Source organism: Schistocerca piceifrons, chromosome 8 (assembly GCF_021461385.2).
Source record: "Schistocerca piceifrons isolate TAMUIC-IGC-003096 chromosome 8, iqSchPice1.1, whole genome shotgun sequence".
NCBI classification, from domain to species: Eukaryota; Metazoa; Arthropoda; class Insecta; order Orthoptera; family Acrididae; genus Schistocerca; species Schistocerca piceifrons.
The window spans coordinates 406,483,809-406,511,331 of NC_060145.1; the positions used below are offsets into that span (position 1 = coordinate 406,483,809).

Genomic DNA, 27,523 nt, shown 5'->3' on the forward strand with positions numbered 1-27,523 from the left:
TTGTTTTTAGAACAAAAATGCGTTTGTTTCCCGATGTGTCCCATTATAATAAGATCGGTTTTCAATCTACACGTTTCTTTACCTGTGGGTGTAGGTGGAAGTTGGAGGATGGCAAATCTCATAAATCGAGTGTGCGTTCCATCACTGTGCTCTTCAAATTCCTGTCTGAAAAATATGCTCCTTGACAAGAAAATTACCTTGGATTGCAAAAATATTTCACTCTCCAGTCCACGTGTCGCATCAGGTATTTGAATCGTCCATCTGTTAGAGAAGATTTGCGTACTTTTCGTCAGTTATTATGAGTGAGCAGAAGAAACTATACTTGTTAACAACGTATATGCACTCGATAGTCCTTTCGGCTCAGGTTTTGTATAAAGACTGTATTTACCGTATTTTAAAAATTGCATAGTATACTGAAAGTAGTAATGACAACAAACAGGGGCACTAATTCTCGTTTTCGTAATTGCATCCATTAAGTTCTCTTCAAAGCAATCAACAAGAAAAATATCTTGCATATCAAACAGCACCAGTCACAATGCATCCCACAGATCATATCGACTTCCCAACTGGTATAGGCGACCATTATGGCCAACCCAACGTAGGGTTCGTCAAGCACAAAGACAAGCAGTAAAAACTCTAGCAGTGTGCAAGCGGTCATTATTTTGCTGAAATGTAAGCCCAGGATGGCTTGCCGTGAAGGGCAACAAAACTCCGCGTAGAATATAGTCCACGTGTCGCTGTGCTGTAAGGGTATCACGGATGACAACCAAACTGTTCTGCTATGAAAAGATGTGGTACACCAGACCATCGTTTCTGATGGTCGGCACATACAGCAGGTGACATGTCGGGTTGGTATCCGATCGTCGTCTGGCGCCTCTCCAGACAATTCGAGAGATTAGAGCCACCAACAATCCCCGCTCGCTATTCGCGAATGGAGCAGGGCTTGGGAGGGGGGGATGATCAAATTAGAGTTACCAGAAGTATCCACAGCGACACACCACTAGGTGGCTTCTGGATTATGGTGTCGATATAATGACCTCGCTGTTGACAGGACGTGTAACTGTTATCCTCCTCCTTTTTCCTCGTTGTAATCAGAGTGGCTCGTTGTTGGTGTGCCATTCCTATTGTTCTCCTGATTTAAATGCGAATATTTTAGGTTGGGCTTTACCGTGACTGTTATTGACATTAAATGAAACGACAAGTTTACTGTTACCAGTCACCGTTTTATTTACAGGGTGATTCAAAAAGAATACCACAACTTTAAAAATGTGTAATTAATGAAAGAAACATAATATAACCTTCTGTTATACATCATTACAAAGAGTATTTAAAAAGGTTTTTTTTCACTCAAAAACAAGTTCAGAGATGTTCAATATGGCCCCCTCCAGACACTCGAGCAATATCAACCCGATACTCCAACTCGTTCCACACTCTCTGTAGCATATCAGGCGTAAAGTTTGGATAGCTGCTGTTATTTCTCGTTTCAAATCATCAATGGTGGCTGGGAGTGGTGGCCGAAACACCATATCCTTAACATACCCCCATAAGAAAAAATCGCAGGAGGTAAGATCAGGGCTTCTTGGAGGCCAGTGATGAAGTGCTCTGTCACGGGCTGCCTGGCGGCCGATCCATTGCCTCGGGTCGTTCAGGTTTCATAACTAACCTTTTTCGTAGGACTCTCCATACAGTTGACTGTGGAATTTGCAGCTCTCTGCTAGCTCTGCGAGTCGATTTTCCTGGGCTGCGAACAAATGCTTGCTGGATGCGTGCTACATTTTCATCACTCGTTCTCGGCCGTCCAGAACTTTTCCCTTTGCACAAACACCCATTCTCTGTAAACTGTTTATACCAACGTTTAATACACCACCTATCAGGAGGTTTAACACCATACTTTGTTCGAAATGCACGCTGAACAACTGTCGTCGATTCACTTCTGCCGTACTCAATAACACAAAAAGCTTTCTGTTGAGCGGTCGCCATCTTAGCATCAACTGACGCTGACGCCTAGTCATCAGCGCCTCAAGCGAACAAATGTACAACTAAATGAAACTTTATAGCTCCATTAATTCGCCGACAGATAGTGCTTAGCTCTGCCTTTTGTCGTTGCAGAGTTTTAAATTCCTAAAGTTGTGGTATTCTTTTTGAATCACCCTGTATTTCCACGACGCGTTTCCAAGGTTTAAGCCTCCATCTACCTGATAATGGAGGTTTAAACCTTTGAAAAGCGTCGTGGAAATAAATAAAACGGTGACTGGTAACAGTAAACTTGTCGCTTCATTTAAAGTTCTCTTGGTTGTTGTATCCCCATTTTGGGTTGTCAAACGCTTATTCCAGGTCAAGATATTCAAATTATCATCAAAATATTCAAATTATCATTAGAAAACTCAGTGCAGAATTCGGTGCCTTTGGCTTTCCTAAGCACAAATCGGTAATCAAACAAATCCTCAATTTCTTCTTCAACCTGAATGCATGAGCTGTGAAGCTGATCTCCAGTTCTTGCATGTATCTGGCCTTTCTTTTTTGATCGTTATTTGAAAAGTACACTCCATCCTCACGATGACTAACGGCACGACTACGCAACACGCGATATCCGCGAGAGTTCAAAGGCCTGTGAATAACGAAAGTGCGTCCGGCCGGTGCCCGGAGCCAGGTGGACGTAACGCGCGGTTTCACTTAATTGTAGGCCAGCGAGGCAAGCGAGGCAGCCGGCGAAATCGCGACTGCGCCCTTATAATTAGTCTCGTTTCGTCTGGCGGCGCGGGGGGCGCTTTCATCCGCGCTTCACGGCCAGTCAAGGTCAGCGTGCCGACGCCCACGCGCGGGCTCGAGGAGAGCCGTCTGCGTGGGCGGCGGGTGGGTGGACGCGTTGGGAACACGACGTATCACGGCAGCGCTGACCTGCGGCCGGCGGGGCAAGTTCCCCTCCAACACACAAATACACACACGCACAAACACACACACACACACACAAAAAAAACACACGGTGGCATCCGACCACCTGGCTAACTTCTGACTTCCTACGTACCGACGTTAAGAGTAGTCGGAGTGGAAGACGAGTTCTCCAAAAACCAATCGAAACGGAGAAAACCTATACTGAAACCGCGACTTTACTTGTTGAGAAAAACTCACTGCTGCCTGCACTTTGATCTGTTCTTAACCACATGGCCGACCTGTGGCATCGCAGGTACTGGTGTCAAGAGGTTCTAGAAATCAATTGGAATGGAGAGAAACTACATTGAAGCCATGGCTCTGTAAGTGGAGAAAAACACTCTCCTCCCTAAACACTACTTTGACTTGTTATTCTTTGATACTGTCAATGAGGGAGAGATGCAATCTGTTGATTTAAAACATGTGTGGATAAGAAATCCAATGTCAAGATAGCAAATTTTCTATACTGATTACCGGATTCAGCTGATTACCGAACCTTCTTCGGGTCAATCTAGAATGTAGTTCAGTGTGTGACGCTCATTACACATCGTCGTACTTTTTAGAGCTAAGTCTCCCAGGTAAATAAAAAAAATCGTAAAGTGAAAATCTTAGTCAGTTATGTAACCAACTAAGATTTTCGCTTCAGTATTTTTTATTTAACTAAGGCGACTTAGCTCTAGAAAATACGACGATGTGTAATGAGTGTGACACGCTGAACAACGTCTTAGATTGGTCTGAAGATGGCTCGGTAATGAGCCGATACTGGCAATCAGTAAAAAAAATTTGCAATCTGCACGTACGATTCTTATCCACACATGTTCTGCATTGACTTGTTTTGATAGCTATGGTTATTCCGAAACGATTACGGCTATAGCATTATACACCCACAGCACTATCTTCAGTATAAATTCGCATGCCATGCCACGAATAAATCCAATACGGATTGCTCTTAAGTAACTTTCTGTATAAGGGTGTGACATCGATCCGCGTGCCACCTTCTTTAGGAGATGTGCTGTAGCCGGGTGTTGTCGTCCGAGAGCGTGAACGTTTTACATCGCCAGTGTTAAGTCACACGCTAAAATCGGAGGTCGAGTACGGAAGCGTGGCGCGATGCAAAATGCACAGAATCTTCAGTGAAACTAGTTATATTGAACATCATAGTTATTAAAATTGAGATAAATGTCGGCGGGAGGTAAGAAGTAAATATATTAGTTTTTTACGGGAAAGGAAGGTAATCTGAAGTTATGGACGAAACGCTTTAGTAACTTCGTGGTTCATGTGTTTCAGATCAACAATTTCGCGCGCTTGATGAGGAATGGTACTTACCAGAAGCAGTATTTGTTTTAAAATTCAGTACATTTCACGAGAAACATTCCAGAATGAAACCAGTATTATACAGACAATTACAAATGTGGGGTCGAAGTCTAGTATTGTTAGGCTGAAACTTTCTAATAAACAGTGATTTCAATTCTTAATATGTCTTATTAATTGTTAATATTAACCAAGGACATTATATTATCTATTACAGTTCAATTGCAAAAATGTTCTCAATTATATAAAAAGATCGAAACAAGGATTCAGGATTCATAATAGGCACACCGTCACAGACCTTAAGCTTTTCTTCAGCTGTACACGTACGAAGTTCCTTCGCTCTCAGCTAGAAGTTTCCCGATAACATTGATTAAATTTTCGACGGATAAATGAATTTTTTCAATGAAGTGAAGTGGCGTCATTTTTTATATAACTATTTTATTATTTTATGTTTGCGTTTAATTTAACTGAACAGATTGCGTGACCGGTCTTACATATTTCTGCTGGCATGCGATGGTAACTATACAACTCATCCCCCCTGCAACAGCACGGGTAGTCAATAATATTAAACACCACAATGAAATACCTATTATAAAGCAATTAAACGGAAAACGGAATACGCTATAAATGACTGATTAGTTTTAAATGTACCTTATTTATCAATAATTATTCTTCGTCTTGCCCTGATTAAAAGGCACAGATCCTAAATCAGTGATCCTACGAATGATACAGAAAAATATGTACAATTACGAGAGCAGTCAAAATTACGTATTTCCGCCAGTAGGTCCACACGAGAGTGAACGTGAAACAAACGCTGAGAGACATATCCACGCCAGCGAATTAATGTCATTGTCAACAAGGATTAGAGTCGTTATAAAAAATAATACAAAAATTAAATAAATTTACGCTGAAATAGTGATGGATACTTCAGCAAGACGGGGAGGTGCCCTACACCTGGCAAACTGAAATTTTATCCTGGAGCGAGCCTCGAAACGGAACCTTGCATTTCGTACGCAATGCTCTTATCAACTATTTTCATACCTTTTATTGACAAAAATCTTTGACACTACAAACCTACTGAGCTACCCAAATACTACTCATGACCCGCCGCCAGAGCCTTTCTTTCGCCAGTACCTCTTCTATCTTCCAAATTTCACAGTAGTTTACCTGCATAACTTGCAGGAGTAGCACTCTTTGATGGAAGGATACTGCAGGGGCATAGTTTAGCCACAGACTGGTGAATCGGAAGATTCATTCTGTACCAAGTACACGTTTGTGAATCTGTTGGGCTTAGACTCAAGGGGAGCAGGGAGTCACAGAATAAGCCTCACGAAACTAAAACGCAAAATTACTGTCAGCTGTGAAAAGAAAACAATAAGTCTGCACGAATGTACAAATTTTTCTGCATATGCAGAATCGAAATCTGCTACTGTATAACACTCACTTCCGTGTTGCTCCACTGCGAGTATTGTATCGTCCCGTTATCTTCCTTGTGCAGAATATGGTCGAAACGTTGCTTCTCAAAACTAATTCATTCTTGGATAACTGTTCTCCAGTGCTACGCATCACCAGATTCATCTAAGCAAATACAGCACACCACTCCATTCGGTTGATTTCCGCCCCTTGGGGAAGGTGTTCAAGTAGTGCCTCTTGAAAGGCAGACTCATCATAAAAATGTTGAGTATTGGACTGCAAAATAAGTTGAAGGATCCTATCCCGACAGGACACAAATCTCAAATATCCCTCGGTAGCTGTTGAGAGCGTACGTCATAGAGGCCCAAAACATGACCGACCATCTCCCTGCTGAACGAAGTGGTCTTGGTGCCTGACGCGTGCTTTGTTACTTGGCGGCTTCCAAATCCTTCTACGAACACCAAGAAGCGTCCGAAATTCCTGCATTCATCGAGGAAAAGAACCGAACGCCACTGATTAAAGTTCTATTTCAGGTGTTCCCTTACCAACGTTCTTCGCGCACCATTGTACTGGTTTTCTGTGCCTTTGTTCGTAAAGGATGGCAGGAGTTCAGTAGCTGGTTGCGTACTGTCTATGTCGACACAGCTCTCCCAGTTTCTTCAACGAGAAATGGCCCAGTTCTGTTGCATCCTCCTCTGGGTACCCGTCATACATAATCTCAAGTTAAACTAATCGAAAGTATCCAGACACTGTACTGCATTTCACTAGAGACGGACCCACCCGCCACTGTAGAAGAAGGCGGAGACTACCGTGTTGTCGGCAGGAACGCACTAACAGCACAATGGGCTCGTGACTAGCGCTGAGTGACTTCTGACGGACTAGTCATTGGATGTGATCTGAGTAACAAATCAGTCTTCTCAAACTTTGAGAGCTGCCCAAGTCGACTGTTGGTGATGTGCTTCTGAAATGGAAATACAAAGAACAACCATAGATGAACAAAGATCATGTACTTGTGGACAGGTACCGTCGAGCATTGAAGCGGTGGCTGTAAAAATTCGCACGAGACCAGCGGAAGGAATCATTCGTGAGACCAAAGGGCCACTAGCAGTCCACCTAGCACGATGAGTGTGCGTACGCAATAAAAAGAATGGGGATAAGGGTCGAGCAACCCTTACAAGCCGCACATTTCTATGGCCAATGCTAAGCAACGCTTGAGGAGGTGAATGAGTGGAAACGATGAATCGCGATGTACCCTGTGCCTATCCGAAGGGAGGGTTTCGGTTTGGCGAACTCTTGGAGAAGGTTACTTGCCATGGTTCTTAAAGTATGAAGGAGATGGTGTTACAGTAGAAGGGTCTCTTTCGTGGTTAATGACGTGGTCGACTTATTGCACTTGAGAAAATGCTAAATGTGCAAAGATATGCCGGCTGAGGTGGCCGAGCGGTTCTAGGGGCTGCAGTCTGGAACCGTGCGACCGCTGCGGTCGCAGGTTCGAATCCTGCCTCGGGCATGGGTGTGTGTGATGTCTTTAGGATAGTTAGGTTTAAGTAGTTCTAAGTTCTAGGGGACCGATGACCTCAGAAGTTAAGTCCCATAGTGCTCAGAGCCATTTGAACCATTTTTTTGCAAAGATATGAAAACATTTTATAGTAAGTAGAGGAACACTTCAGACACCATGATTGATTGTATAAACACGACAATGCAGCTTGTCATAAACCAGCATATGTCAGGCAATGGTTCGCGGATAATAGCATTCCTGAAGAGTCCGGGATTAGCCCAATGGATCACCTTCGGAATGAGTTAGATTGTCGACTTCGCTCGAGATTCTACCGTGTCTGGTATCGGCTCTTGAAGAATGGGCTGCCGTTCCTCCACAGGCAGGTAGACACCTCACTGAAAATATCCTGAGCAGAGTTGAGGCCGTCATAAAGGTGAAGCGTGGACACGATAACCCCATATTAATGGTCACTAATAGGTCAGAGGTGGTGGTTTTGGACGTAGGAGATAGCTACGAGGCAAAACTTCATTCCGCACGCAATTTCCTGTGCTGACAACCCTTCATGTCGAAAATGAAAACATAGTCATTATCTAAACTTGAACCTTTGTGGCACGTTACCAGACTGAACAGTGATCTAAGAACACTTTGTCACGTACACGATTGATTACACAGCGTGCTACATCGAAACGCACTGAAAATGCTTTACTTTTGCCCCTCTTCACAGTTATTCTTACGTAGCGATTTCCTAGTGTCAAAACAAGATGCAGAAAGAACCTTCCTGGCAGATTAAAACTGTGTGCCAGACCGCGACTCGAACTCCGGACCTTTGCCTTTCGCAGGCAAGTGCTCTACCGATTTTATTTTTAATGTCATTTTGTTCGTTTTCGTTCGTTGCATCTGCTCGGGACGGACGTCGTAAGATACCCGTTTTTAAGTTCGTCGTTGATCGATTAAGTCAGGTTTTTTTATTACAGAGAGCAGCTAACCCTCTGACTGAACACGCTGAGCTACCGTGCCGGCGTTAAAATGATAATTTTAACGGGACTCGAACCCGGGATCTCCTGCTTACATGGCAGACGCTCTGTCCATTTGAACCACCAAGGGCACGACCGACTGTGCTAACGACTGACTGAGCTATCCAAGCACGACTCAGGACCCGTCCTCACAGCTTCAATTCTGCCAGTACCTCGTCTCCTATCTTCCAGACTTCACAGAAACTCTTCTGCGCACCTTGCAGAACTAGCACTCCTGGAAGAAAGGATACTGCAGAGACATGGCTTAGCCACAGCCTAGGGTATGTTTCCAGAATAAAAATTTCACTTTGCAGGGGAGTGTGCGCTGATGTGAAACTTCTTGGCAGATTAAAACTGAACGCCAGACCGAGACTCGAACTCGGGACCTTTACCTTTCGCGGGTAGTGCTCTACCAACTTAGCTACCCAAGCACGACTCACGACCCACCCCCATAGCTTCTATTCTGCCAGTACCTCGTCTCCTACTTTCCAAATCTGCCAGGAAGTTTCGTATCAGCGAACACTCCGCTGCAGAGTGAAAGTTTCATTCTGGATCTAGAAAGAAGTTTCCGATAGAGGAAAACATCATAAAGTATACTTCATAACAGTAATACCAGACATTTTAAAGAGTGTAATTTCATGGTACGCCCTGGTAAGTAATTAGGTGGCTCTATAAAGGTCTCAGTAGATGTTAGTTATTTACGACCGCCAAGCATTGCCAAGCGCGAAAGTATCCGCACGGCTGTACCACGTGGACAAGTGTTATGCCTGTTAGCGGAGAGCAGTCTATAGTCCTGTTAAGATAGAACTAAACAAAGCCCGAGGGTGGCAATCACTGGAGTCTTGCTACCTTAACAGACAGTATGTATGTGCAAAACGGGGCAAATGGATAAGGACTAATGAATATCATAAAATTAAATGTTCTAGCGCACTGCATATCCGATCTTGAAGATAAATATACAAGCAGACATCTTCCCCAATCACTGTAGCTCACTGGCTACAGTCCAAGCTTGGCACCTGCCTACCGCCAGAAATAATTGCCCAATTACCGTAACTTTCAACGCCGTCCTTTGGCACAGTGATTAACCCGACAGCTTCTCCGTTACCGGAGCGATTCCATATTAATTCACTGCCAAATTTGGTAGCACCTGAGGATAAGACATCTTCCACGGCCGTAATAGCACTGCAATACATTTTAATTGTAGCACCATCTCAACGGTTCTCGTTGCTGTCTTTGCTCTCAAAGGCTCGCACAAATGTGTTCTTACGTCGCAACTCTGTAAATCGTTTTCTGCCTTCTATACGGAATTTCCTGGAAAAGTCCGGAATAGCTAAAGTGTTTCATCTCCGCTTGCTACTTTTCAAGATGCAGTACGTAGTTTCATGTGCTTCGTTAGAATTACTTTGTATCAGAATTTTTTGTGTGCTGGTGTGTGCTAATTTTTTGATACCTGCCTACTTCTGTTTCACTCATTTTTTGCCCATTATTAAAATTTCAGTGATTTTCTGCTCCTTCCGAGGCAACAATTCCCAAATGACTTAGCATTTGTAACACTAGCTTACGTCTTGATACGACAAGGTACTTTCGATATCCCTCATTCTTATATTACTTTTCATGCTTTTCTTCTCTTGTTCTTTCCAGTAACTTTTATTAGGCCGCCGAGCAATGTGGTCAGCGGTTCAAGATTCCTTCCAGCCATCCATTTCCTGATTTCCCATAGGTTCATTTGAAGACACCACGATTGACTCTCATCCCTATACTTCCTCTAGTCCGACCTACTGCTTCGTTACCGATTACCTCGGTGTCAATCCTAATATTTCTTCGTTCCTTTATTTGGTCATTTAATTCTCAACGTTCTACATGGCAACATACTTCAAATGCTTCCAGATTCCCCTTTTCTGGGTTTCTTTCCCCTATGCTTCACTACCATACTTTGTTGACCTCCAGACAAGTTTTCTTTAGCCTGCGCTAATCTGCTTCCGGTACGTTTGATATTCTTCCTTGCTGCGACTTTTCTACATAATCTTGCTTTCTCTTATTCCAATGGATTCTCCTTCCAAATTTTGATGTTAAAGATATCGCTATTTTTCTTTCTAGTTTTCTTCATAGCCTTCGTTAGCTTATCTTTAATCCACCTTCTGTGTCAATTACGCTTTCCATTCCAATGAACAAACTCTTCCGAGTGCTGAAACTTCCTGACATATCAGAATTGTGTACCGGACCCATGCTCGAACTTGGGATCTTCTTGGCCTTTCGCAAGCAAGTGCTCTGCTGCTAACTGAGCTTTCCAAGCACGACTCACGAAACCCCCCTTGCCTCTCGCCCCTTCCCCCCAGCCACAAATATCCACAACCTTACTTCCGCCAGTACCTTTTTTCCTATATTCTAAACATTCTTCCCTTTCGACCAAACGACTGTGAGCAATTGAAACTGGAATTAGCATGTAATAGACCAGCTGCTGAGGATCGTCTACTACTGCCATACGAATAACTGCCAATTTAAGGACTCAGTCATCAGCAATTTAATATAATCTGAAGACTTTAAGTCATTGATGAAGATCAGTATAAAACACCGTAAGTGAACTATCTAATCAAAAGTATCAGGACACTTACTGGTGTACAATAATATGGGGTGTGTTCACCCTCCACCTTACCGGCGCTTGAATTCTGATGGGGACACTTTCAGTGAGGTGTCTGAATGTCTGTGGAGCAACGGCAGCTAGTTCTTCCTCAAGAGCCGAAGCTAGAGATGGCGGTGAAGTCAGACGCTCGGTCCGAAGCGAAGTCGATGTGCTAATTCATTTCAAAGGTGAAACTTCCTGGCAGATTAAAACTGTGTGCCAGGAAGTTTCATATCGCTCCGCTGTAGAGTGAAAATTTCATTCTAGAATCGTCCCAAAGGTGTTCCATTGGGTTCAAGTCGGGACTCAGGGCAGACCAATCCATTTCAGGAATGTTAGTGTCTGCAAACCATTGGTCAACAGATGCTGCTTTATGGCAAGGTGCATCGTCATGCTCATATAATCAGACACCGACTCGGAACTGTCCCTTTACTGTACATGGAACACAATGCTGTAATTTGTGTTCATATTCTTCAGCACATAGCGTTTTCTTAAGCACAATTAGGGGACAACACCTCAACCACGAAACATACCATCCTACCATAACATCACCTCTTTCGTACACCACTCTTGACACTACATATAACGGGAAGTGGCGTTCTCCAGTCACCTGCCAAACCCAAAAACTTCCATCGGACTGCCACAGGGTCTAGGGTGATTCATCAGTACAGACAGCTTTTTTATAGTCATCCACAGTCCAGTGCCGTCGCTCTTTACGACGCTTCAAGCGTCACTTACACTGACTACAGAAACGTGGGGGTGATGATAAGGTTCTTTGCCATTTACCCCGCTTTTTAACCCCATACGCGTAGTCATTGTCTTAGATGTATTGCTGGTAGTACTTCCCAACCCAACAGTAATTCCTTCCGTTTACTTCAAGCGATGGTTTTACAACCACCCTCGGCAATGCACGACAGTCCCTGACCATCAGTAAATCAGATATGTATGGTCTCTGTTTATTTGTGATTCTTCCTTCGCGTTTCAGCTTCAGAATCAGATCACCAACAGTCGAATTGGGCGGCCTTAGAAGGGTTGAAGTGTCCATGACGGGTTTGTTACTCAGGTGACATCTACATGGATACTCTGAAAATCACATTTAAGTGCCTCGCAGAGGGTTCATAGAACCACCTTCACAATTCTCTATTATTCAAATCTCGTATAGCGCGCGGAAAGAATGAACACCTATATCTTTCCGCACGAGCTCTGATTTTCCTTATTTTATCGTAGTGATCCTTGCTCCCTATGTAGGTCGGTGTCAACAAAATATTTTCGCATTCGGAGGAGAAAATTGGTGATTAGAATTTCGTGAGAAGATTCCGTCGCAACGAAAAACGCCTTTCTTGTAATGATTTTCAGACCAAATCCTGTATCATTTCTGTGACACTCTCTCCCATGCTTCGCGATAATACAAAATGTGCTGCTTTTCTGTGAACTTTTTCGATGTACTCCGTCAGTCCTATCTGGTAAGGATCCCACAACGCGCAGCAGTATTCTAAAGTATTCGAAGTCACTGAGCTGTCTGACCGACCCACCCTGCTGTTAGCGCTTCTCCGCCTTTAGCACAGCAGTCCCTGCCTGCTGGCGGATCTGACTGTCGTGACATCCAGTGGTCGGTTCCGCATTACGTAGGAGAAGATAGTGTAGTTGGCTTCATTTACACTCTGACATGTAAATAACGGTGTGTTGTTTGGCATCATTTTGTTCAGAAGCGTCGGAGTATGTTTCTTTCATATCAACCTCTCATAAAACTGCACCGTTTCATTTTCATGTATTCGGTTACACTGTTGTTGTTGTTGTTGTGGTCTTCAGTCCTGAGACTGGTTTGATACAGCTCTCCATGCTACTCTATCCTGTGCAAGCTTTTTCATCTCCCAGTACCTACTGCAACCTACATCCTTCTGAATCTGCTTAGTGTATTCATCTCTTGGTCTCCCTCTACGATTTTTACCCTCCACGCTGACCTCCAATACTAAATTGGTGATCCCTTGATGCCTCAGAACATGTCCTACCAACCGATCCCTTCTTCTGGTCAAGTTGTGCCACAAACTTCTCTTCTCCCCAATCCTATTCAATACTTCCTCATTAGTTATGTGATCTACCCATCTAAACTTCAGCATTCTTCTGTAGCACCACATTTCGAAAGCTTCTATTCTCTTCTTGTCCAAACTATTTATCGTCCATGTTTCACTTCCATACATGGCTACACTCCATACGAATACTTTCAGAAATGACTTCCTGACACTTAAATGAATACTGGATGTTAACAAATTTCTCTTCTTCAGAAACGCTTTCCTTGCCATTGCCAGCCTACATTTTATATCCTCTCTACTTCGACCATCATCAGTTATTTTGCTCCCCAAATAGCAAAACTCCTTTACTACTTTAAGTGCCTCATTTCCTAATCTAATTCCCTCAGCATCACCCGACTTAATTAGACTACATTCCAATATCCTTGTTTTGCTTTTGTTGATGTTCATCTTATATCCTCCTTTCAAGACACTGTCCATTCCATTCAACTGCTCTTCCAAGTCCTTTGCTGTCTCTGACAGAATTACAATGTCATCGGCGAACCTCAAAGTTTTTATTTCTTCTCCATGAATTTTAATACCTACTCCGAATTTTTCTTTTGTTTCCTTTACTGCTTGCTCAATATACAGATTGAACAACATCGGGGAGAGGCTACAACCATGTCTTACTCCCTTCCCAACCACTGCTTCCCTTTCATGTCCCTCGACTCTTATAACTGCCATCTGGTTTCTGTACAAATTGTAAATAGCCTTTCGCTCCCTGTATTTTACCCCTGCCACCTTTAGAATTTGAAAGAGAGTATTCCAGTCAACATTGTCAAAAGCCTTCTCTAAGTCTACAAATGCTAGAAACGTAGGTTTGCCTTTCCTTAATCTTTCTTCTAAGATAAGTCGTAAGGTCAGTATTGCCTCACGTGTTCCAGTGTTTCTACGGAATCCAAACTGATCTTCCCCGAGGTTGGCTTCTACTAGTTTTTCCATTCGTCTGTAAAGAATTCGTGTTAGTATTTTGCAGCTGTGACTTATTAAGCTGATAGTTCGGTAATTTTCACATCTGTCAACACCTGCTTTCTTTGGGATTGGAATTATTATATTCTTCTTGAAGTCTGAGGGTATTTCGCCTGTCTCATACATCTTGCTCACCAGATGGTAGAGTTTTGTCAGGACTGACTCTCCCACGGCCGTCAGTAGTTCCAATGGAATATTGTCTACTCCGGGGGCCTTGTTTCGACTCAGGTCTTTCAGTGCTCTGTCAAACTCTTCACGCAGTATCGTATCTCCCATTTCATCTTCATCTACATCCTCTTCCATTTCCATAATATTGTCCTCAAGTACATCGCCCTTGTATAGACCCTCTATATACTCCTTCCACCTTTCTGCTTTCCCTTCTTTGCTTAGAACTGGGTTTCCATCTGAGCTCTTGATATTCATACAAGTCGTTCTCTTATCTCCAAAGGTCTCTTTAATTTTCCTGTAGGCGGTATCTATCTTACCCCTAGTGAGATAGGCCTCTACATCCTTACATTTGTCCTCTAGCCATCCCTGCTTAGCCATTTTGCACTTCCTGTCGATCTCATTTTTGAGACGTTTGTATTCCTTTTTGCCTGTTTCACTTACTGCATTTTTATATTTTCTCCTTTCATCAATTAAATTCAATATTTCTTCTGTTACCCAAGGATTTCTACTAGCCCTCGTCTTTTTACCTACTTGATCCTCTGCTGCCTTCACTACTTCATCCCTCAAAGCTACCCATTCTTCTTCTACTGTATTTATTTCCCCCATTCCTGTCAATTGCTCCCTTATGCTCTCCCTGAATCTCTGTACAACCTCTGGTTCTTTTAGTTTATCCAGGTCCCATCTCCTTAAATTCCCACCTTTTTGCAGTTTCTTCAGTTTTAATCTACAGGTCATAACCAATAGATTGTGGTCAGAGTCCACATCTGCCCCTGGAAATGTCTTACAATTTAAAACCTGGTTCCTAAATCTCTGTCTTACCATTATATAATCTATCTGATACCTTTTAGTATCTCCAGGGTTCTTCCAGGTATACAATCTTCTTTCATGATTCTTAAACCAAGTGTTAGTTATGATTATGTTGTGCTCTGTGCAAAATTCTACCAGGCGGCTTCCTCTTTCATTTCTGTCCCCCAATCCATATTCACCTACTATGTTTCCTTCTCTCCCTTTTCCTACACTCGAATTCCAGTCACCCATGACTATTAAATTTTCGTCTCCCTTCACAATCTGGATAATTTCTTTTATTTCATCATACATTTCTTCAATTTCTTCGTCATCTGCAGAGCTAGTTGGCATATAAACTTGTATTACTGTAGTAGGTGTGGGCTTCGTATCTATCTTGGCCACAATAATGCGTTCACTATGCTGTTTGTAGTAGTTTACCCGCATTCCTATTTTCCTATTCATTATTAAACCTACTCCTGCTTTACCCCTATTTGATTTTGTGTTTATAACCCTGTAGTCACCTGACCAGAAGTCTTGTTCCTCCTGCCACCGAACTTCACCAATTCCCACTATATCTAACTTCAACCTATCCATTTCCCTTTTTAAATTTTCTAACCTACCTGCCCGATTAAGGGATCTGACATTCCACGCTCCGATCCGTAGAACGCCAGTTTTCTTTCTCCTGATAACGACATCCTCTTGAGTAGTCCCCGCCCGGAGATCCGAATGGGGGACTATTTTACCTCCGGAATATTTTACCCAAGAGGACGCCATCATCATGTAATCATACAGTAAAGCTGCATACCCTCGGGAAAAATTACGGCTGTAGTTTCCCCTTGCTTTCAGCCGTTCGCAGTACCAGCACAGCAAGGCCGTTTTGGTTATTGTTACAAGGCCAGATCAGTCAATCATCCAGACTGTTGCCCTTGAAACTACTGAAAAGGTTGCTGCCCCTCTTCAGGAACCACACGTTTGTCTGGCCTCTCAACAGATACCCCTCCGTTGTGGTTGCACCTACGGTACGGCTATCTGTATCGCTGAGGCACGCAAGCCTCCCCACCAACGGCAAGGTCCATGGTTCATGGTGGGGGGGGGGGGGGGCGGTTACACTAGTGGATTATATTTCATTATGAGAACTCCAGAGAATCTGCTGATGCTATTCTACGTTTGTAGAGTAGGCATGTTAGGAGCCAGTCCAGACGTATGCCTTACACATTCACTAAAAAAGTTAAAAGTGCTCATACACTAGTGATATCCAGCAAGATTGTTATTCAGTTTTAACATCCTACAAAGTCTTGGGTAAATTCCGACAAATGGTCCCACAGCTCTTCCTTTTCGCAACACCGGTTGCAGAATTATGTTACTGTACTAGCGATAAAAATTAATGCCAAGCCTCTGTGTAAGTAACATTTGATGGCTACATCGATTTTTTCGCAGTTCCATGTTTTTGAAATTTTATTTATAGCACCTCTGGTTCATTCAACGCTGGGAAGATAATTGCTTAGAAACCATGAACGATGACGCACGGGCTTAATTTCGGACAGGAGTGTTCAAGAAACAGCTGCGTCAGTTCGATTTATTAAAACCTGTCGCCAAAAAGACGGCAGCAAAAAGAAAGTCGTAAAAACACTCGCTAAACAATTAACTTCAGTTTCAGGGGACACAAGCACTCAAAATTCAATGCGTCCGAACTCTAGAAGGCGTCAGTAGCTCGCACAAATAGCTTGCAAATTCTTAATCATTCTCCGAAATACATACATAGTGATTACTTATTCAAATATATTCATTGCGAAAGTTAAATTATGCGCTCACTTCCCGGGTGGTAGAGAATATTTTTGTGGTGTTAATTAAAATCACCACTTCATCGCGATTTGGCACTATGAGTTTAAATCATGCGGCAGGATCCCGGATGTGTATGCTTGCATCAAGTCCACGTGAGAACACATCCTCAGTAAAATGATAACGCTTCACCTTACGCGTAAGTATATGTACCCAAGAGAGAATTATGGAACATGTGCTCTGTTTCCGTACGATGAATCACGAACTGAACAATTCCTGCGTAAGAAACAGCACGAATTCACTAATCACCAGTTGTGTAAAACATAGATCGCTCTTTTTTTTTAATGCGACCCAGATGTCGTAGACTGCGGGTTCTAAGCTTACGTCCAGTTCCTTACCTTGCGTAAAGCCTTCATTAAGTGCATACTAGCTGTAATATATTTTAATTACCTCCCCGCAACTAGTTTTTATGAGAAGATCGTCATCAGCTGTTACGCGTATTACAAAATGAAGCCATTTATAGAATAACCCACGTTATCAAAACATATCTTTTATATTCAGCAGCACGAAGGTACTATCAGCAAGGTTGTGGAGATGCAGCTGCAATTATTATCAATGCTTATTCTCTCAATTCATTTTCATCTCCTCCATAGGTGTGCGGCGTACCATCCGTAGCTTTGAACATGGGCACAGGAAGGAAAGACAAAAAAAATGCCTTTCCACGACATCTACTCTTGCACAGTAATTTATTAAACACGGTGCAGATAATGACGTAGGGCTGTAATGTAAACACAATGGATGGTCCAATGGTTCCTAAGTTCTCCTGCAGAGTACACCAGTTTTTACTTGGAACAGCATAAATTCTATCAAAATCTCGACATCAAGTCAGTTGAAGAAAGAGAAATAGTAAAAGCTCATAAAATTTTTGATCGCCTCAAAATAACAACGCTCATAAATCGCCGAAACGCGTTACTGCTGCCATGCGGTTTTTGTGGCAGGGAATGTTAACAGTGACACAGTTGAACCAAGTTTATCGAAATTGTTTAAAGTCCCGAGTCGATGTAACTCTTCAAAAATCAAACTTTGGCACACACGTGATATTAATTTCGCCGTCACAGTGCAGCTCTCCAGAAAGTACTTTATAAACGTCAACCAGTCAGACAGTCGGGGGTCATGGATTCGGAGTAGCTTTACTGCCGACTACCTCGTGTTCTTCGTAAGTATTTCATAAAAATGAGCAGATATTAATCGGTTGTATGCAGAAATGGGTTATGTAACCAACAGCACATCATAAAATACATGGTCAAGTGACCATCGCCTATGTTCGACGTCAATGAGCCGTAACCACTCACAGACGGCAAGCCGTTGCACTAGCAGTGAAAGATACACAAGGGTCCGCAGCTCGTGGTCGTGCGGTAGCGTTCTCGCTTCCCGCGCCCGGGTTCCCGGGTTCGATTCCCGGCGGGGTCAGGGATTTTCTCTGCCTCGTGATGACTGGCTGTTGTGTGCTGTCCTTAGGTTGGTTAGGTTTAAGTAGTTCTAAGTTCTAGGGGACTGATGACCATAGATGTTAAGTCCCATAGTGCTCAGAGCCATTTGAACCATTTTGATACACAAGGCGTTTCGTGAGGACGCGGTAAACAGTGTAGTAGTTCTCGTAGTGCAACGAGTTATCTGACTTCCAATAGGCAAGGCCAAGGGTGGAAGCATTTCCAAAACGGATAACTTTGTGTACCGTTCGCGTGTCACCATGGGTCAAGTAAACCGTTCATGGCAAAATGGCGCTACCCTAAACCGGTGCAAAGCAACTGTGGTGCACCAGGGGCAATAGATAACAGAGACGAACGATATCTGCGGAGATATGTACGGGCGAACCAGACGTGCAACTGTTGAGCAACTGCGCGCCCAGATGAACCAAGGGGCTACCAGCAGCGTCTCCTCAGTAAACATTCTGTGAACGCTGGTGCGTATGGCCCTCTGGAGCAGGCACCTGGTTCGTGCGCCAATGCTAACTGCTGTTCACCGGCGACGAAGTCTGGAATTTGCACGCCAATACCGCAACTGTACACCACAGAGTGGCGGCATGTGGCTTATTCAGATGAATCACGTTTCGTGCTCCATCGGACAGATGGCCAACGGCGTGTACTGTATGAAACCTCTGAAAGCAAACACCTTGCAGCCAGGAGGGTGTGTTATGGTCTGCGGAATGTTTTCATGGCAATCCCTGGGTGGTTCGATTATTCTGAAAGGTACAGTGGATCAACACAAGTATGCATCTATCCTTGGGGACCATGTCTTCCCCTACGTGCAGTTTGTTTTTATTCGGCAGGGCAATGCGACATTGAGACACCTCGCAGTGTACATGCGTTATTCGAAGAACATCAGTTTACTATTCTCCCCTGGGCACCAAACGCACCGATGTTAAACCCAATCGAGAATCTGGGCGACCACATCGATCGGGCTGTTCGGGTCATGAATTTCCAACCAAAAAACCTAGCGCAGCTGGGCACGGCACAGAGGTTGACATGGGTCCACATCGTTGTTGGTACCTTCCAGAATCTGACTGACTCTCTTGCTGGATGTCTCCAGGCAGTCCGCGCTGCAAAATGTAGTTATTCAAGATTTTGACAGGGTGTCACAGTAATGTGACTGGACAGTGTAAATGCCAATCACTGGCAGCATTGGCTGTGAGTGTCCAGGTCCGATTCTCTGCCCAGTTCACAATATATTAGCAAATGGAAACTATTATGAGCAATAAGTCATAATTAGTCGGAATCCCTGGTATGTCTAGAGGGGCAGAAGAGGAAGAGTAACGCAACAAGCTTATTCAGTGCACAAAGCTACAGGGGTTGAACAAAAATAATAGAAATACCAAAAATACATCACATTATTATGCCTAATACGATACAGGGAAGCCGTTGACATCCAAAATAGCTTCCACTCCTCTCGGAATGCACAATACAGGTACTGTATGGTATTATAAGAAATCTTATATTATTCGTCTTGCAAAATACACACATCAAAAACAGTTTTGCATCACCCCGGTTCCGAGAGTTCCGGAACCTGTGCAGAAAATTGGAATAGTGATCAACATAAACATCATTTCCGCCCTTTTTATTGCTCATGGAAACCACACAGCGACACCTACAGAGGTGGTGGTCCAGACTGCTTTACACACCAGTACTTCTAATACCCAGTAGCACGTCCTCTTGCATTGATGCATGCCTGTATTCGTCGTGAAATACTATCCACAAGTTCATCAAGGCACTTATGCTAGATTGTTCCACTGCTCAACGGCGATTCGGTGGAGACTCCTCAGATTGGTTGATGTGTCAAGTCGTCCGTAAACAGCCATTTTCAATCTATCCCAGGCATGTTCGATAGGGTTCACGCCTGAGAACAGGCTGGCCACTGTAGTCGAGCGATGTCGTTAACCTGAAGGAAGTCATTCACTAGATGAGCATGATGAAGACGTGAATTGTTATCTATGAAGACGAATGCATCGGCAATATGCTGCCGATATGGTTGCACTATCGGTCGGAGGATGGCAGTGACGTATCGTACAGCCGTTACGGCGCCTTCCATGGCGACTAGCGGCGTACGTCGGCCACACATAACGCCACCCCAAAACAGCAGGGAACCTCCACCTTGCTGTAGTCGCTGGACAGTGTGTCTAAGGCGTTCAGCCTGACTGGGTTGCCTCCAAACACGTCTCAGACGATTGTCTGGTTGAAGGCATATCTGACTCTCATCGTTGAAGAGACCGTGGTGCCAATCCTGAGCGGTCCATTCGGCATGTTGTTGGGCCCATCTGTACCGCACTGCATCGTGTGGTTGCAAAGGTGGACCTCGCCATGGACGTTGGGAGTGAAGCTGTTAATCATGCAGCCTATTGTGCACAGTTTGAGTCTTAACACGACGTCCTGTGGCTGCACGAAAAGCATTATTCAACATCGTGTGGTTGCTGTGAGGGTTCCTCCGAGTGATAATCCGTAGGTAGCGGTCATCTACTGCAGTAGTATCCCTTGGCGGCCTGAGCGAGGTATGTCATAGGCAGTTCCTGTCTCTGTGTATCTCCTCCATGTCCAAACAACATCGCTTTGGTTCACTCCGAGACACCAGGTCACTTCCCTTGTTGGGAGCCCTTCCTGGCAGAAAGTAACACTGCAGACCGATGGAACCGCGGTATTGACCGGCTATGAATGGTTGAACTACAGAACATACGAGCTATGTACCTCCTTCCTGGTGGAATGACTGGAACTGTTCGGCAGTCGGATCCCCTCCGTCTAATAGACGCTGCTCGTGTATGGTTGTTTACATCTTTGGGCGGGTTTAGTGACAGTTCTGAACAGTCAAAGGGATACAATATCCACAGGCAATCACTATCTTCAGGAGTTGTGGGAACCGGGGTGTTGCAAAACTTTTTTTTATGTGTGTAATAGAAATTCAGGTGACGTTGATGGAGGTGAATAGCGATCATACACCTTTCTCTCTAAAGCAGACCAAAAATTGCTAAGTACTGAAGTCTGGTGGCTATGGTGACCAGGGTAGATGCGTCAACTCATCCATGTGCTCAGAAAATAAGTTCTGGATTATATGACTCGTGTAAAGAGGACCACCATCACCACTGTGAACAAACATTGTACCAGGGGACCGACCTGGTCACCCAAACTGGTTACATAATCCTTGCTGAACAACCGTGGGGCCCGTGGAATACCATGATACGGTAAGCTAAATCATCACCAAAGCCCCACCGTGTTTCACTGATGGGACATTATCTCGACTAGAAGTTGGGAACAGTGTGCAGCAAGACTCCCCTGACCAAATGACTTTCTGCCATTGCTCCCTCGTCCAGGTTTTATGGTTTCGGCACCACGTTTACCTGTCACGGGCATTTGGATCATTGTTGAGGAGCTTTCTAATTCCAGCTGGCCTTGCAATTCCCTGTTCGTGTTGTTTTGGGTCTCACATTGTTGACGAGTGCGACATTCAGATGTGTAATGTCTTCTGTAGCTGTCGTCGTCTTATTTTTAGCCACAATACTCTTCAACGAGCGACTGTCACGATGAGTGGACGCACGCTTTCGTCCGCATTGTGACATAGCGGACAACGTCTTCCCGCTTTCCATACATGTGGTATAAAATTACGATACGCTGTCTCTCTTAAAACACCAAATACTTATGCTGCCTTGCTTATACACTACTGGCCATTAAAATTGCTACACCACGAAGATGATGTGCTACAGACGCGAAATTTAACCGACAGGAAGAAGATGCTGTCATATGCAAATGATTAGCTTTTCAGAGCATTCACACAAGGTTGGCGCCGATGGCGACACCTACAACGTACTGACATGAGGAAAGTTTCCAGCCGATTTCTCATACACAAACATCAGTTGACCGGCGTTGCCTGGTAAGACGCTGTTGTGATGCCTCGTGTAAGGAGGAGAAATGCGTACCATCACGTTTCCGACTTTGATAAAGGTCGGATTTTAGCCTATCGCGATTGCCGTTTATCGTATCGAGACATTGCTGCTCTCTTTGGTGGAGATACAGTGACTGTTAGCAGAATATGGAATCGGTGGGTTCAGGGGGGTAATACAGAACGCCGTGCTGGATCCCAACGGCCTCGTATCACTAACAGTCAGGATGACAGGCATCTTATCCGCATGGCTGTAACGGATCGTGCAGCCACGTTTCAATCCCTGAGTCAACAGATGGGAACGTTTTCAAGACAACAACCATCTGCACGAACAGTTCGACGACGATTGCAGCAGCATGGACTATCAGCTCGGAGACCATGGCTGCGGTTACCCTTGACGCTGCATCACAGACTGGAGCGCCTGCGATGGTGTACTCAACGACGAACCTGGTTGCACGAATGGCAAAACGTCATTTTTTCGGATGAATCCAGGTTCTATTTACATCATCATGATGGTCGCATCCGTATTTGGCAACATCGCGATGAACGCACATTGGAAGCGTGTATTCGACATCGCCATACTGGCGTATCACACGGCGTGATGGTATGGGGCGCCATTGGTTACACGTCTCGGTCACCTCTTGTTCGCATTGACGGCACTTTGAACAGTGGACGTTACATTTCAGATGTGTTACGACCCGTGGCTGTACCCTTCATTCGATCCCTGCGAAACCCTACATTTCAGCAGGATAATGCACGACCGCACTTTGCAGGCCCTGTACGGGCCTTTCTGGATACAGAAAACGTTCGACTGCTGCCCTGGCCAGCACATTCTTCAGATCTCTCACCAATTGAAAAGTCTGGTCAATGGTGGCCGAGCAACTTTCTCGTCACAATACGCTGGTCTCTTGGTGAACTGTGGTATCGTGCTGAAGCTGCATGGGCAGCTGTATCTGTTCACGCCATCCAAGCTCCGTTTGACTCAATGCCCAGGCGTATCAAGGCCGTTATTACGGCCAGAGGTGTTGCTCTGGGTACTGATTTCTCAGGATCTATGCACCCAAATTGCGTGAAAATGTAATCACGTGTCAGCTCTAGTGTAATATATTTGTGGAATGAATACCCATTATTCATCTGCATTGCTTCTTGGTGTAGCAATTTTAATGGCCAGTAGTGTAGAAGCACCCACCGTAAGTGTGCCGACAATGTGCCCACGTTACAAACCGCTCAGCTCCAACATAACAACAGGGAGCACTGTTCTGACGACGAGTGAAACTCGCAACGTACTGAGCACACTGATACGTTTCTCGCTGTGTCTCCATATTTGTGGCCAACCCGTGTGTGTTGTACCGAAACATTGCTTCCGCCTTCATCACTCTGCCAGGCTCGCTCCAGTTTTACGCTGACACTGAACTGAGGCAGAGCTTTTGCTGTGACGTCGGGACGGTCTGCTCTTCACCGGCCCTTGCCAGTAACCCCTATCAAGCTGTGCTGCAGTCCACCTGCATCCAGCACAGCTGCAAGCCAGGCGAGATAGCCTCAACGTGACGACAGCCGCTCTGAAGTGCTCCTGCCAGGTAACGACGCGCCGTTTTGTGCAGCCTTGCAGCGTGCAGGTCATACGACTTAACCCAAAACGTAGCCTTAGGTCGAAGCCCGTCGTGCAGATCATTCCTTCTGTTCACAGCAAGAGGTACAGAGAGGAAGAGGAGAGAGAGAGAGAGAGAGACAGGGAGAGGCCATCATAGAGCAGACGATAGCCAGCAGGGGTCGCTGTGCAGCTAGCGGTCGACGGGGCGCTAGTACCTCCGTGCGGGAGATAGCGCGCGAGATCTACGTCCTGCCGGGCAGCTAACGGTGCCTGGCTGAGGTCGCCCTCTGCTAACGAGCTAGTCCTTCCCTGCTGAATTAAAGACTCAGTCACGTGATGTCCAACTTAGATTCAACGTGGGGGTGAGCTGCACCGGCAGAGTCATTATATTCACGTAAGGAACAAATAGCGTATTTAAAAGTTAGCAAGGCAGCTGAGCGTTCCGTAAAAATGGGATTATGTATACACACAGTTCATCCACCTAGGGAATCTAGAATTTAGACAGTTTTTATCTCTCATCGATATCGATACTGGCAAGTGAGACACTCCCTTTTTAACCCACCGTTATTGTCTAATTGAGCGCGGGATTAGCCGAACGGTCGCGGGCGCTGCAGTCCTGGACTGTGCGGCTGGTCCCGGCGGAGGTTCGAGTCCTCCCTCGGGCATAATTAAATGGACACCCTACCTACAAACAGGCGTTGATGTACTTCATTGGGGACACGTTGAAAATGTGTGCCGCGACCGGGACTCGAACCCGGGATCTCCTGCTCACATGGCAGACGCTCTATCCATCTGAGCCACCGATGGCACAGAGGATAGTGCGCCTGCAGGGCACGCTCCCCGTGAGACCCGCATTCCCAACATGTCCACATCACTACATTCGTAGTGCGCCTAATAGATGTTTGTCCATCACACTCCTTACTCGTGGCAGATTAATCTACCACGCTATGCCCGAACTCGTACGGGACTTGGTAGCACTCGGTGGCTCAGATGAATAGAGCGTCTGCCATGCAAGCAGGAGATCCCGGGTTCGAGTCCTGGTCGCGGAACACATTTTCAACATGTCCCCAATGAAGTACATCGACGTCTGTTTGCATCTAGGGTGTCCATTTAATTATCATTTCAATCTGCCTGTGCCTAACGTTATTCCATCTGAAAGAGTGAAAATGTGTTCGAAATGTTTGCAAATCGCGTAACTGATACGGGGCGTGGTTACCAGATAGATAGTCTAGTCGGACGGGATAAACCGCCTATAAGCCACATCCGGTACATCGGCCTCGTCGTTAATCCGTCGGGCAGATTCGATCAGGTGCCCGCCGCGGCCCCCGGATGCGGCGTGCTAACAAGCGCGACTATCCGGCCGGGTCCCTTCTCACCCTGTTCGTACTTTTAATTTACTTAATTACAAATGTCATGAAACTTTTTGTCGCACTTTCAGCTACCAGTCGCAGGAAAGTGGAATAGCCGGCCGGTGCGGCCGAGCAGTTCTAGGCGCTTCAGTCTGGAGCCGCGTGACCGCTACGGTCGCAGGTTCGAATCCTGCCTCGGGCATGGATGTGCGTGATGTCCTTAGGTTAGTTAGGTTTAAGTAGTTCTAAGTTCTAGGGGACTGATGACAGATGTTAAGTCCCATAGTGCTCAGAGCCATTTGAACCATTTTTTTTTTAAAGTGGAATACTTTATTTTACGATGTCGCACTTCGGGGAATGAATTCCTATTGAAAATACCTTCCCACAACGAGCTTTCGTGGAAACTTAGAAACATTCGGGCCTTGCACATAGCTGCTTGGCTGCAGGAAGCTGCCGCCGCCCCCCTGCCACCACCCAAACACTCGCCCGCCTTGTACTTACTGGCTGTGGCCGCCGGCCCGTGATCGAGCTACACACGCAGCTTTTACGGCCGTAAGACGCCGACCGTATAAAGCGTGCCCATCAAAACCCTCGCGCAGCTCCACCGTTCACTCTGCCCACCGTCCAGTATGTTTTTACAACCACATTTTATGATCGTCATACCCGGAGTAATCCGATGATAAACAGCGGCTCCTCGCTTTCGTCAGCGAAAAAGGAAGAGCGTTTCTCCCACACCAGCATACCGGAAGTTAATTCCCCTTTCTTTTCTACAATCCTTGCAGCGTCATTAACGAGGAGCGTACGGTGACCAGTCAGGAAACTATAACAGTGCGCGCTACCACGTACAGATCTTTCAGAGGTAATGTGAATCTTTACGGTGGGCTTAAGACGTCTGTAACTTCAGTATACGGCAGGTTTCGACCACAACGCCCCTATATGTTGCTGAACAGACGTTTCAGTGCTGTGTCACAAAAGTGATAAAAAATCTGTGTGAAATCTTATGGGACTTAACTGCTAAGGTCATCAGTCCCCAAGCTTACACACTACTTAACCTAAATTATCCCAAGGTCAAACACACACCCATGCCCGAGGGAGGACTCGAACCTCCGCCGGGAACAGCCGCACAGTCCACGACTGCCGCGCCCTAGACCGCTCGGCTAACACAAAAGTGAATTAGGAATCACACAAGTAGCACCATAGCTGATACACCACCAACAGGAAATGCCTTGAGCTTCATGAAACATCTACAGAGACAGTTTTAGAGAGGTTATGCAGTAATAATAGGAGAGTCATTGTCCATGGGCATTTTACTGTCGATTTTCTGGTTGATAATAGCTTGATACTCAACTTTAAATTTTTCACACATTAAAGTTCCCTAGTGCAATGGTCATTCTTTTCAGATTTAACTATCCAATTATTTATAAGTGAAACCAATAGTCAGTACTTTATTTGATCGTAATGGCCAAACTTCAGCAATAAAATATGCTGAGATGCGATAGCGGGAGCAGACTTTCGCAGAGCACTGAAAGAATTCGAAGAAAGGCCCCGAGAATAGACGATATTCTGTCGGAACTACTTATAGCACTGGGAGAGCCTGCCATGACAAAACTCTTCGATCTGGTGTACAATATGTATGAGACAGCATAATAAAGAAATAAACCTTTAACATTGGAATTAGACACAAGGTGCTCTCAATGGGGTCTTGTATGTAATATATGATGACTCAACCAGACGCTAATAGTAACCACATTAGCGGTATGGAGATCGATATACACTCCTGGAAATTGAAATAAGAACACCGTGAATTCATTGTCCCAGGAAGGGGAAACTTTATTGACACATTCCTGGGGTCAGATACATCACATGATCACACTGACAGAACCACAGGCACATAGACACAGGCAACAGAGCATGCACAATGTCGGCACTAGTACAGTGTATATCCACCTTTCGCAGCAATGCAGGCTGCTATTCTCCCATGGAGACGATCGTAGAGATGCTGGATGTAGTCCTGTGGAACGGCTTGCCATGCCATTTCCACCTGGCGCCTCAGTTGGACCAGCGTTCGTGCTGGACGTGCAGACCGCGTGAGACGACGCTTCATCCAGTCCCAAACATGCTCAATGGGGGACAGATCCGGAGATCTTGCTGGCCAGGGTAGTTGACTTACACCTTCTAGAGCACGTTGGGTGGCACGGGATACATGCGGACGTGCATTGTCCTGTTGGAACAGCAAGTTCCCTTTCCGGTCTAGGAATGGTAGAACGATGGGTTCGATGACGGTTTGGATGTACCGTGCACTATTCAGTGTCCCCTCGACGATCACCAGTGGTGTACGGCCAGTGTAGGAGATCGCTCCCCACACCATGATGCCGGGTGTTGGCCCTGTGTGCCTCGGTCGTATGCAGTCCTGATTGCGGCGCTCACCTGCACGGCGCCAAACACGCATACGACCATCATTGGCACCAAGGCAGAAGCGACTCTCATCGCTGAAGACGACACGTCTCCATTCGTCCCTCCATTCACGCCTGTCGCGACACCACTGGAGGCGGGCTGCACGATGTTGGGGCGTGAGCGGAAGACGGCCTAACGGTGTGCGGGACCGTAGCCC

General features: G+C 45.3%; 1 protein-coding gene and 1 non-coding gene across 2 annotated transcripts in view; one reads left to right on the top strand and one right to left on the bottom strand.

Moving 5' to 3' along the window:
• LOC124712385 overlaps positions 1 to 27,523 on the top strand; it is a 719,796-nt gene that overhangs the window by 362,211 nt on the left and 330,062 nt on the right. The gene's annotated exons all lie outside the window — the stretch shown is intronic.
• Trnat-ugu lies at positions 24,297 to 24,371 on the bottom strand. Its single transcript has one exon. It is a non-coding gene; the product is annotated as a tRNA-Thr (tRNA).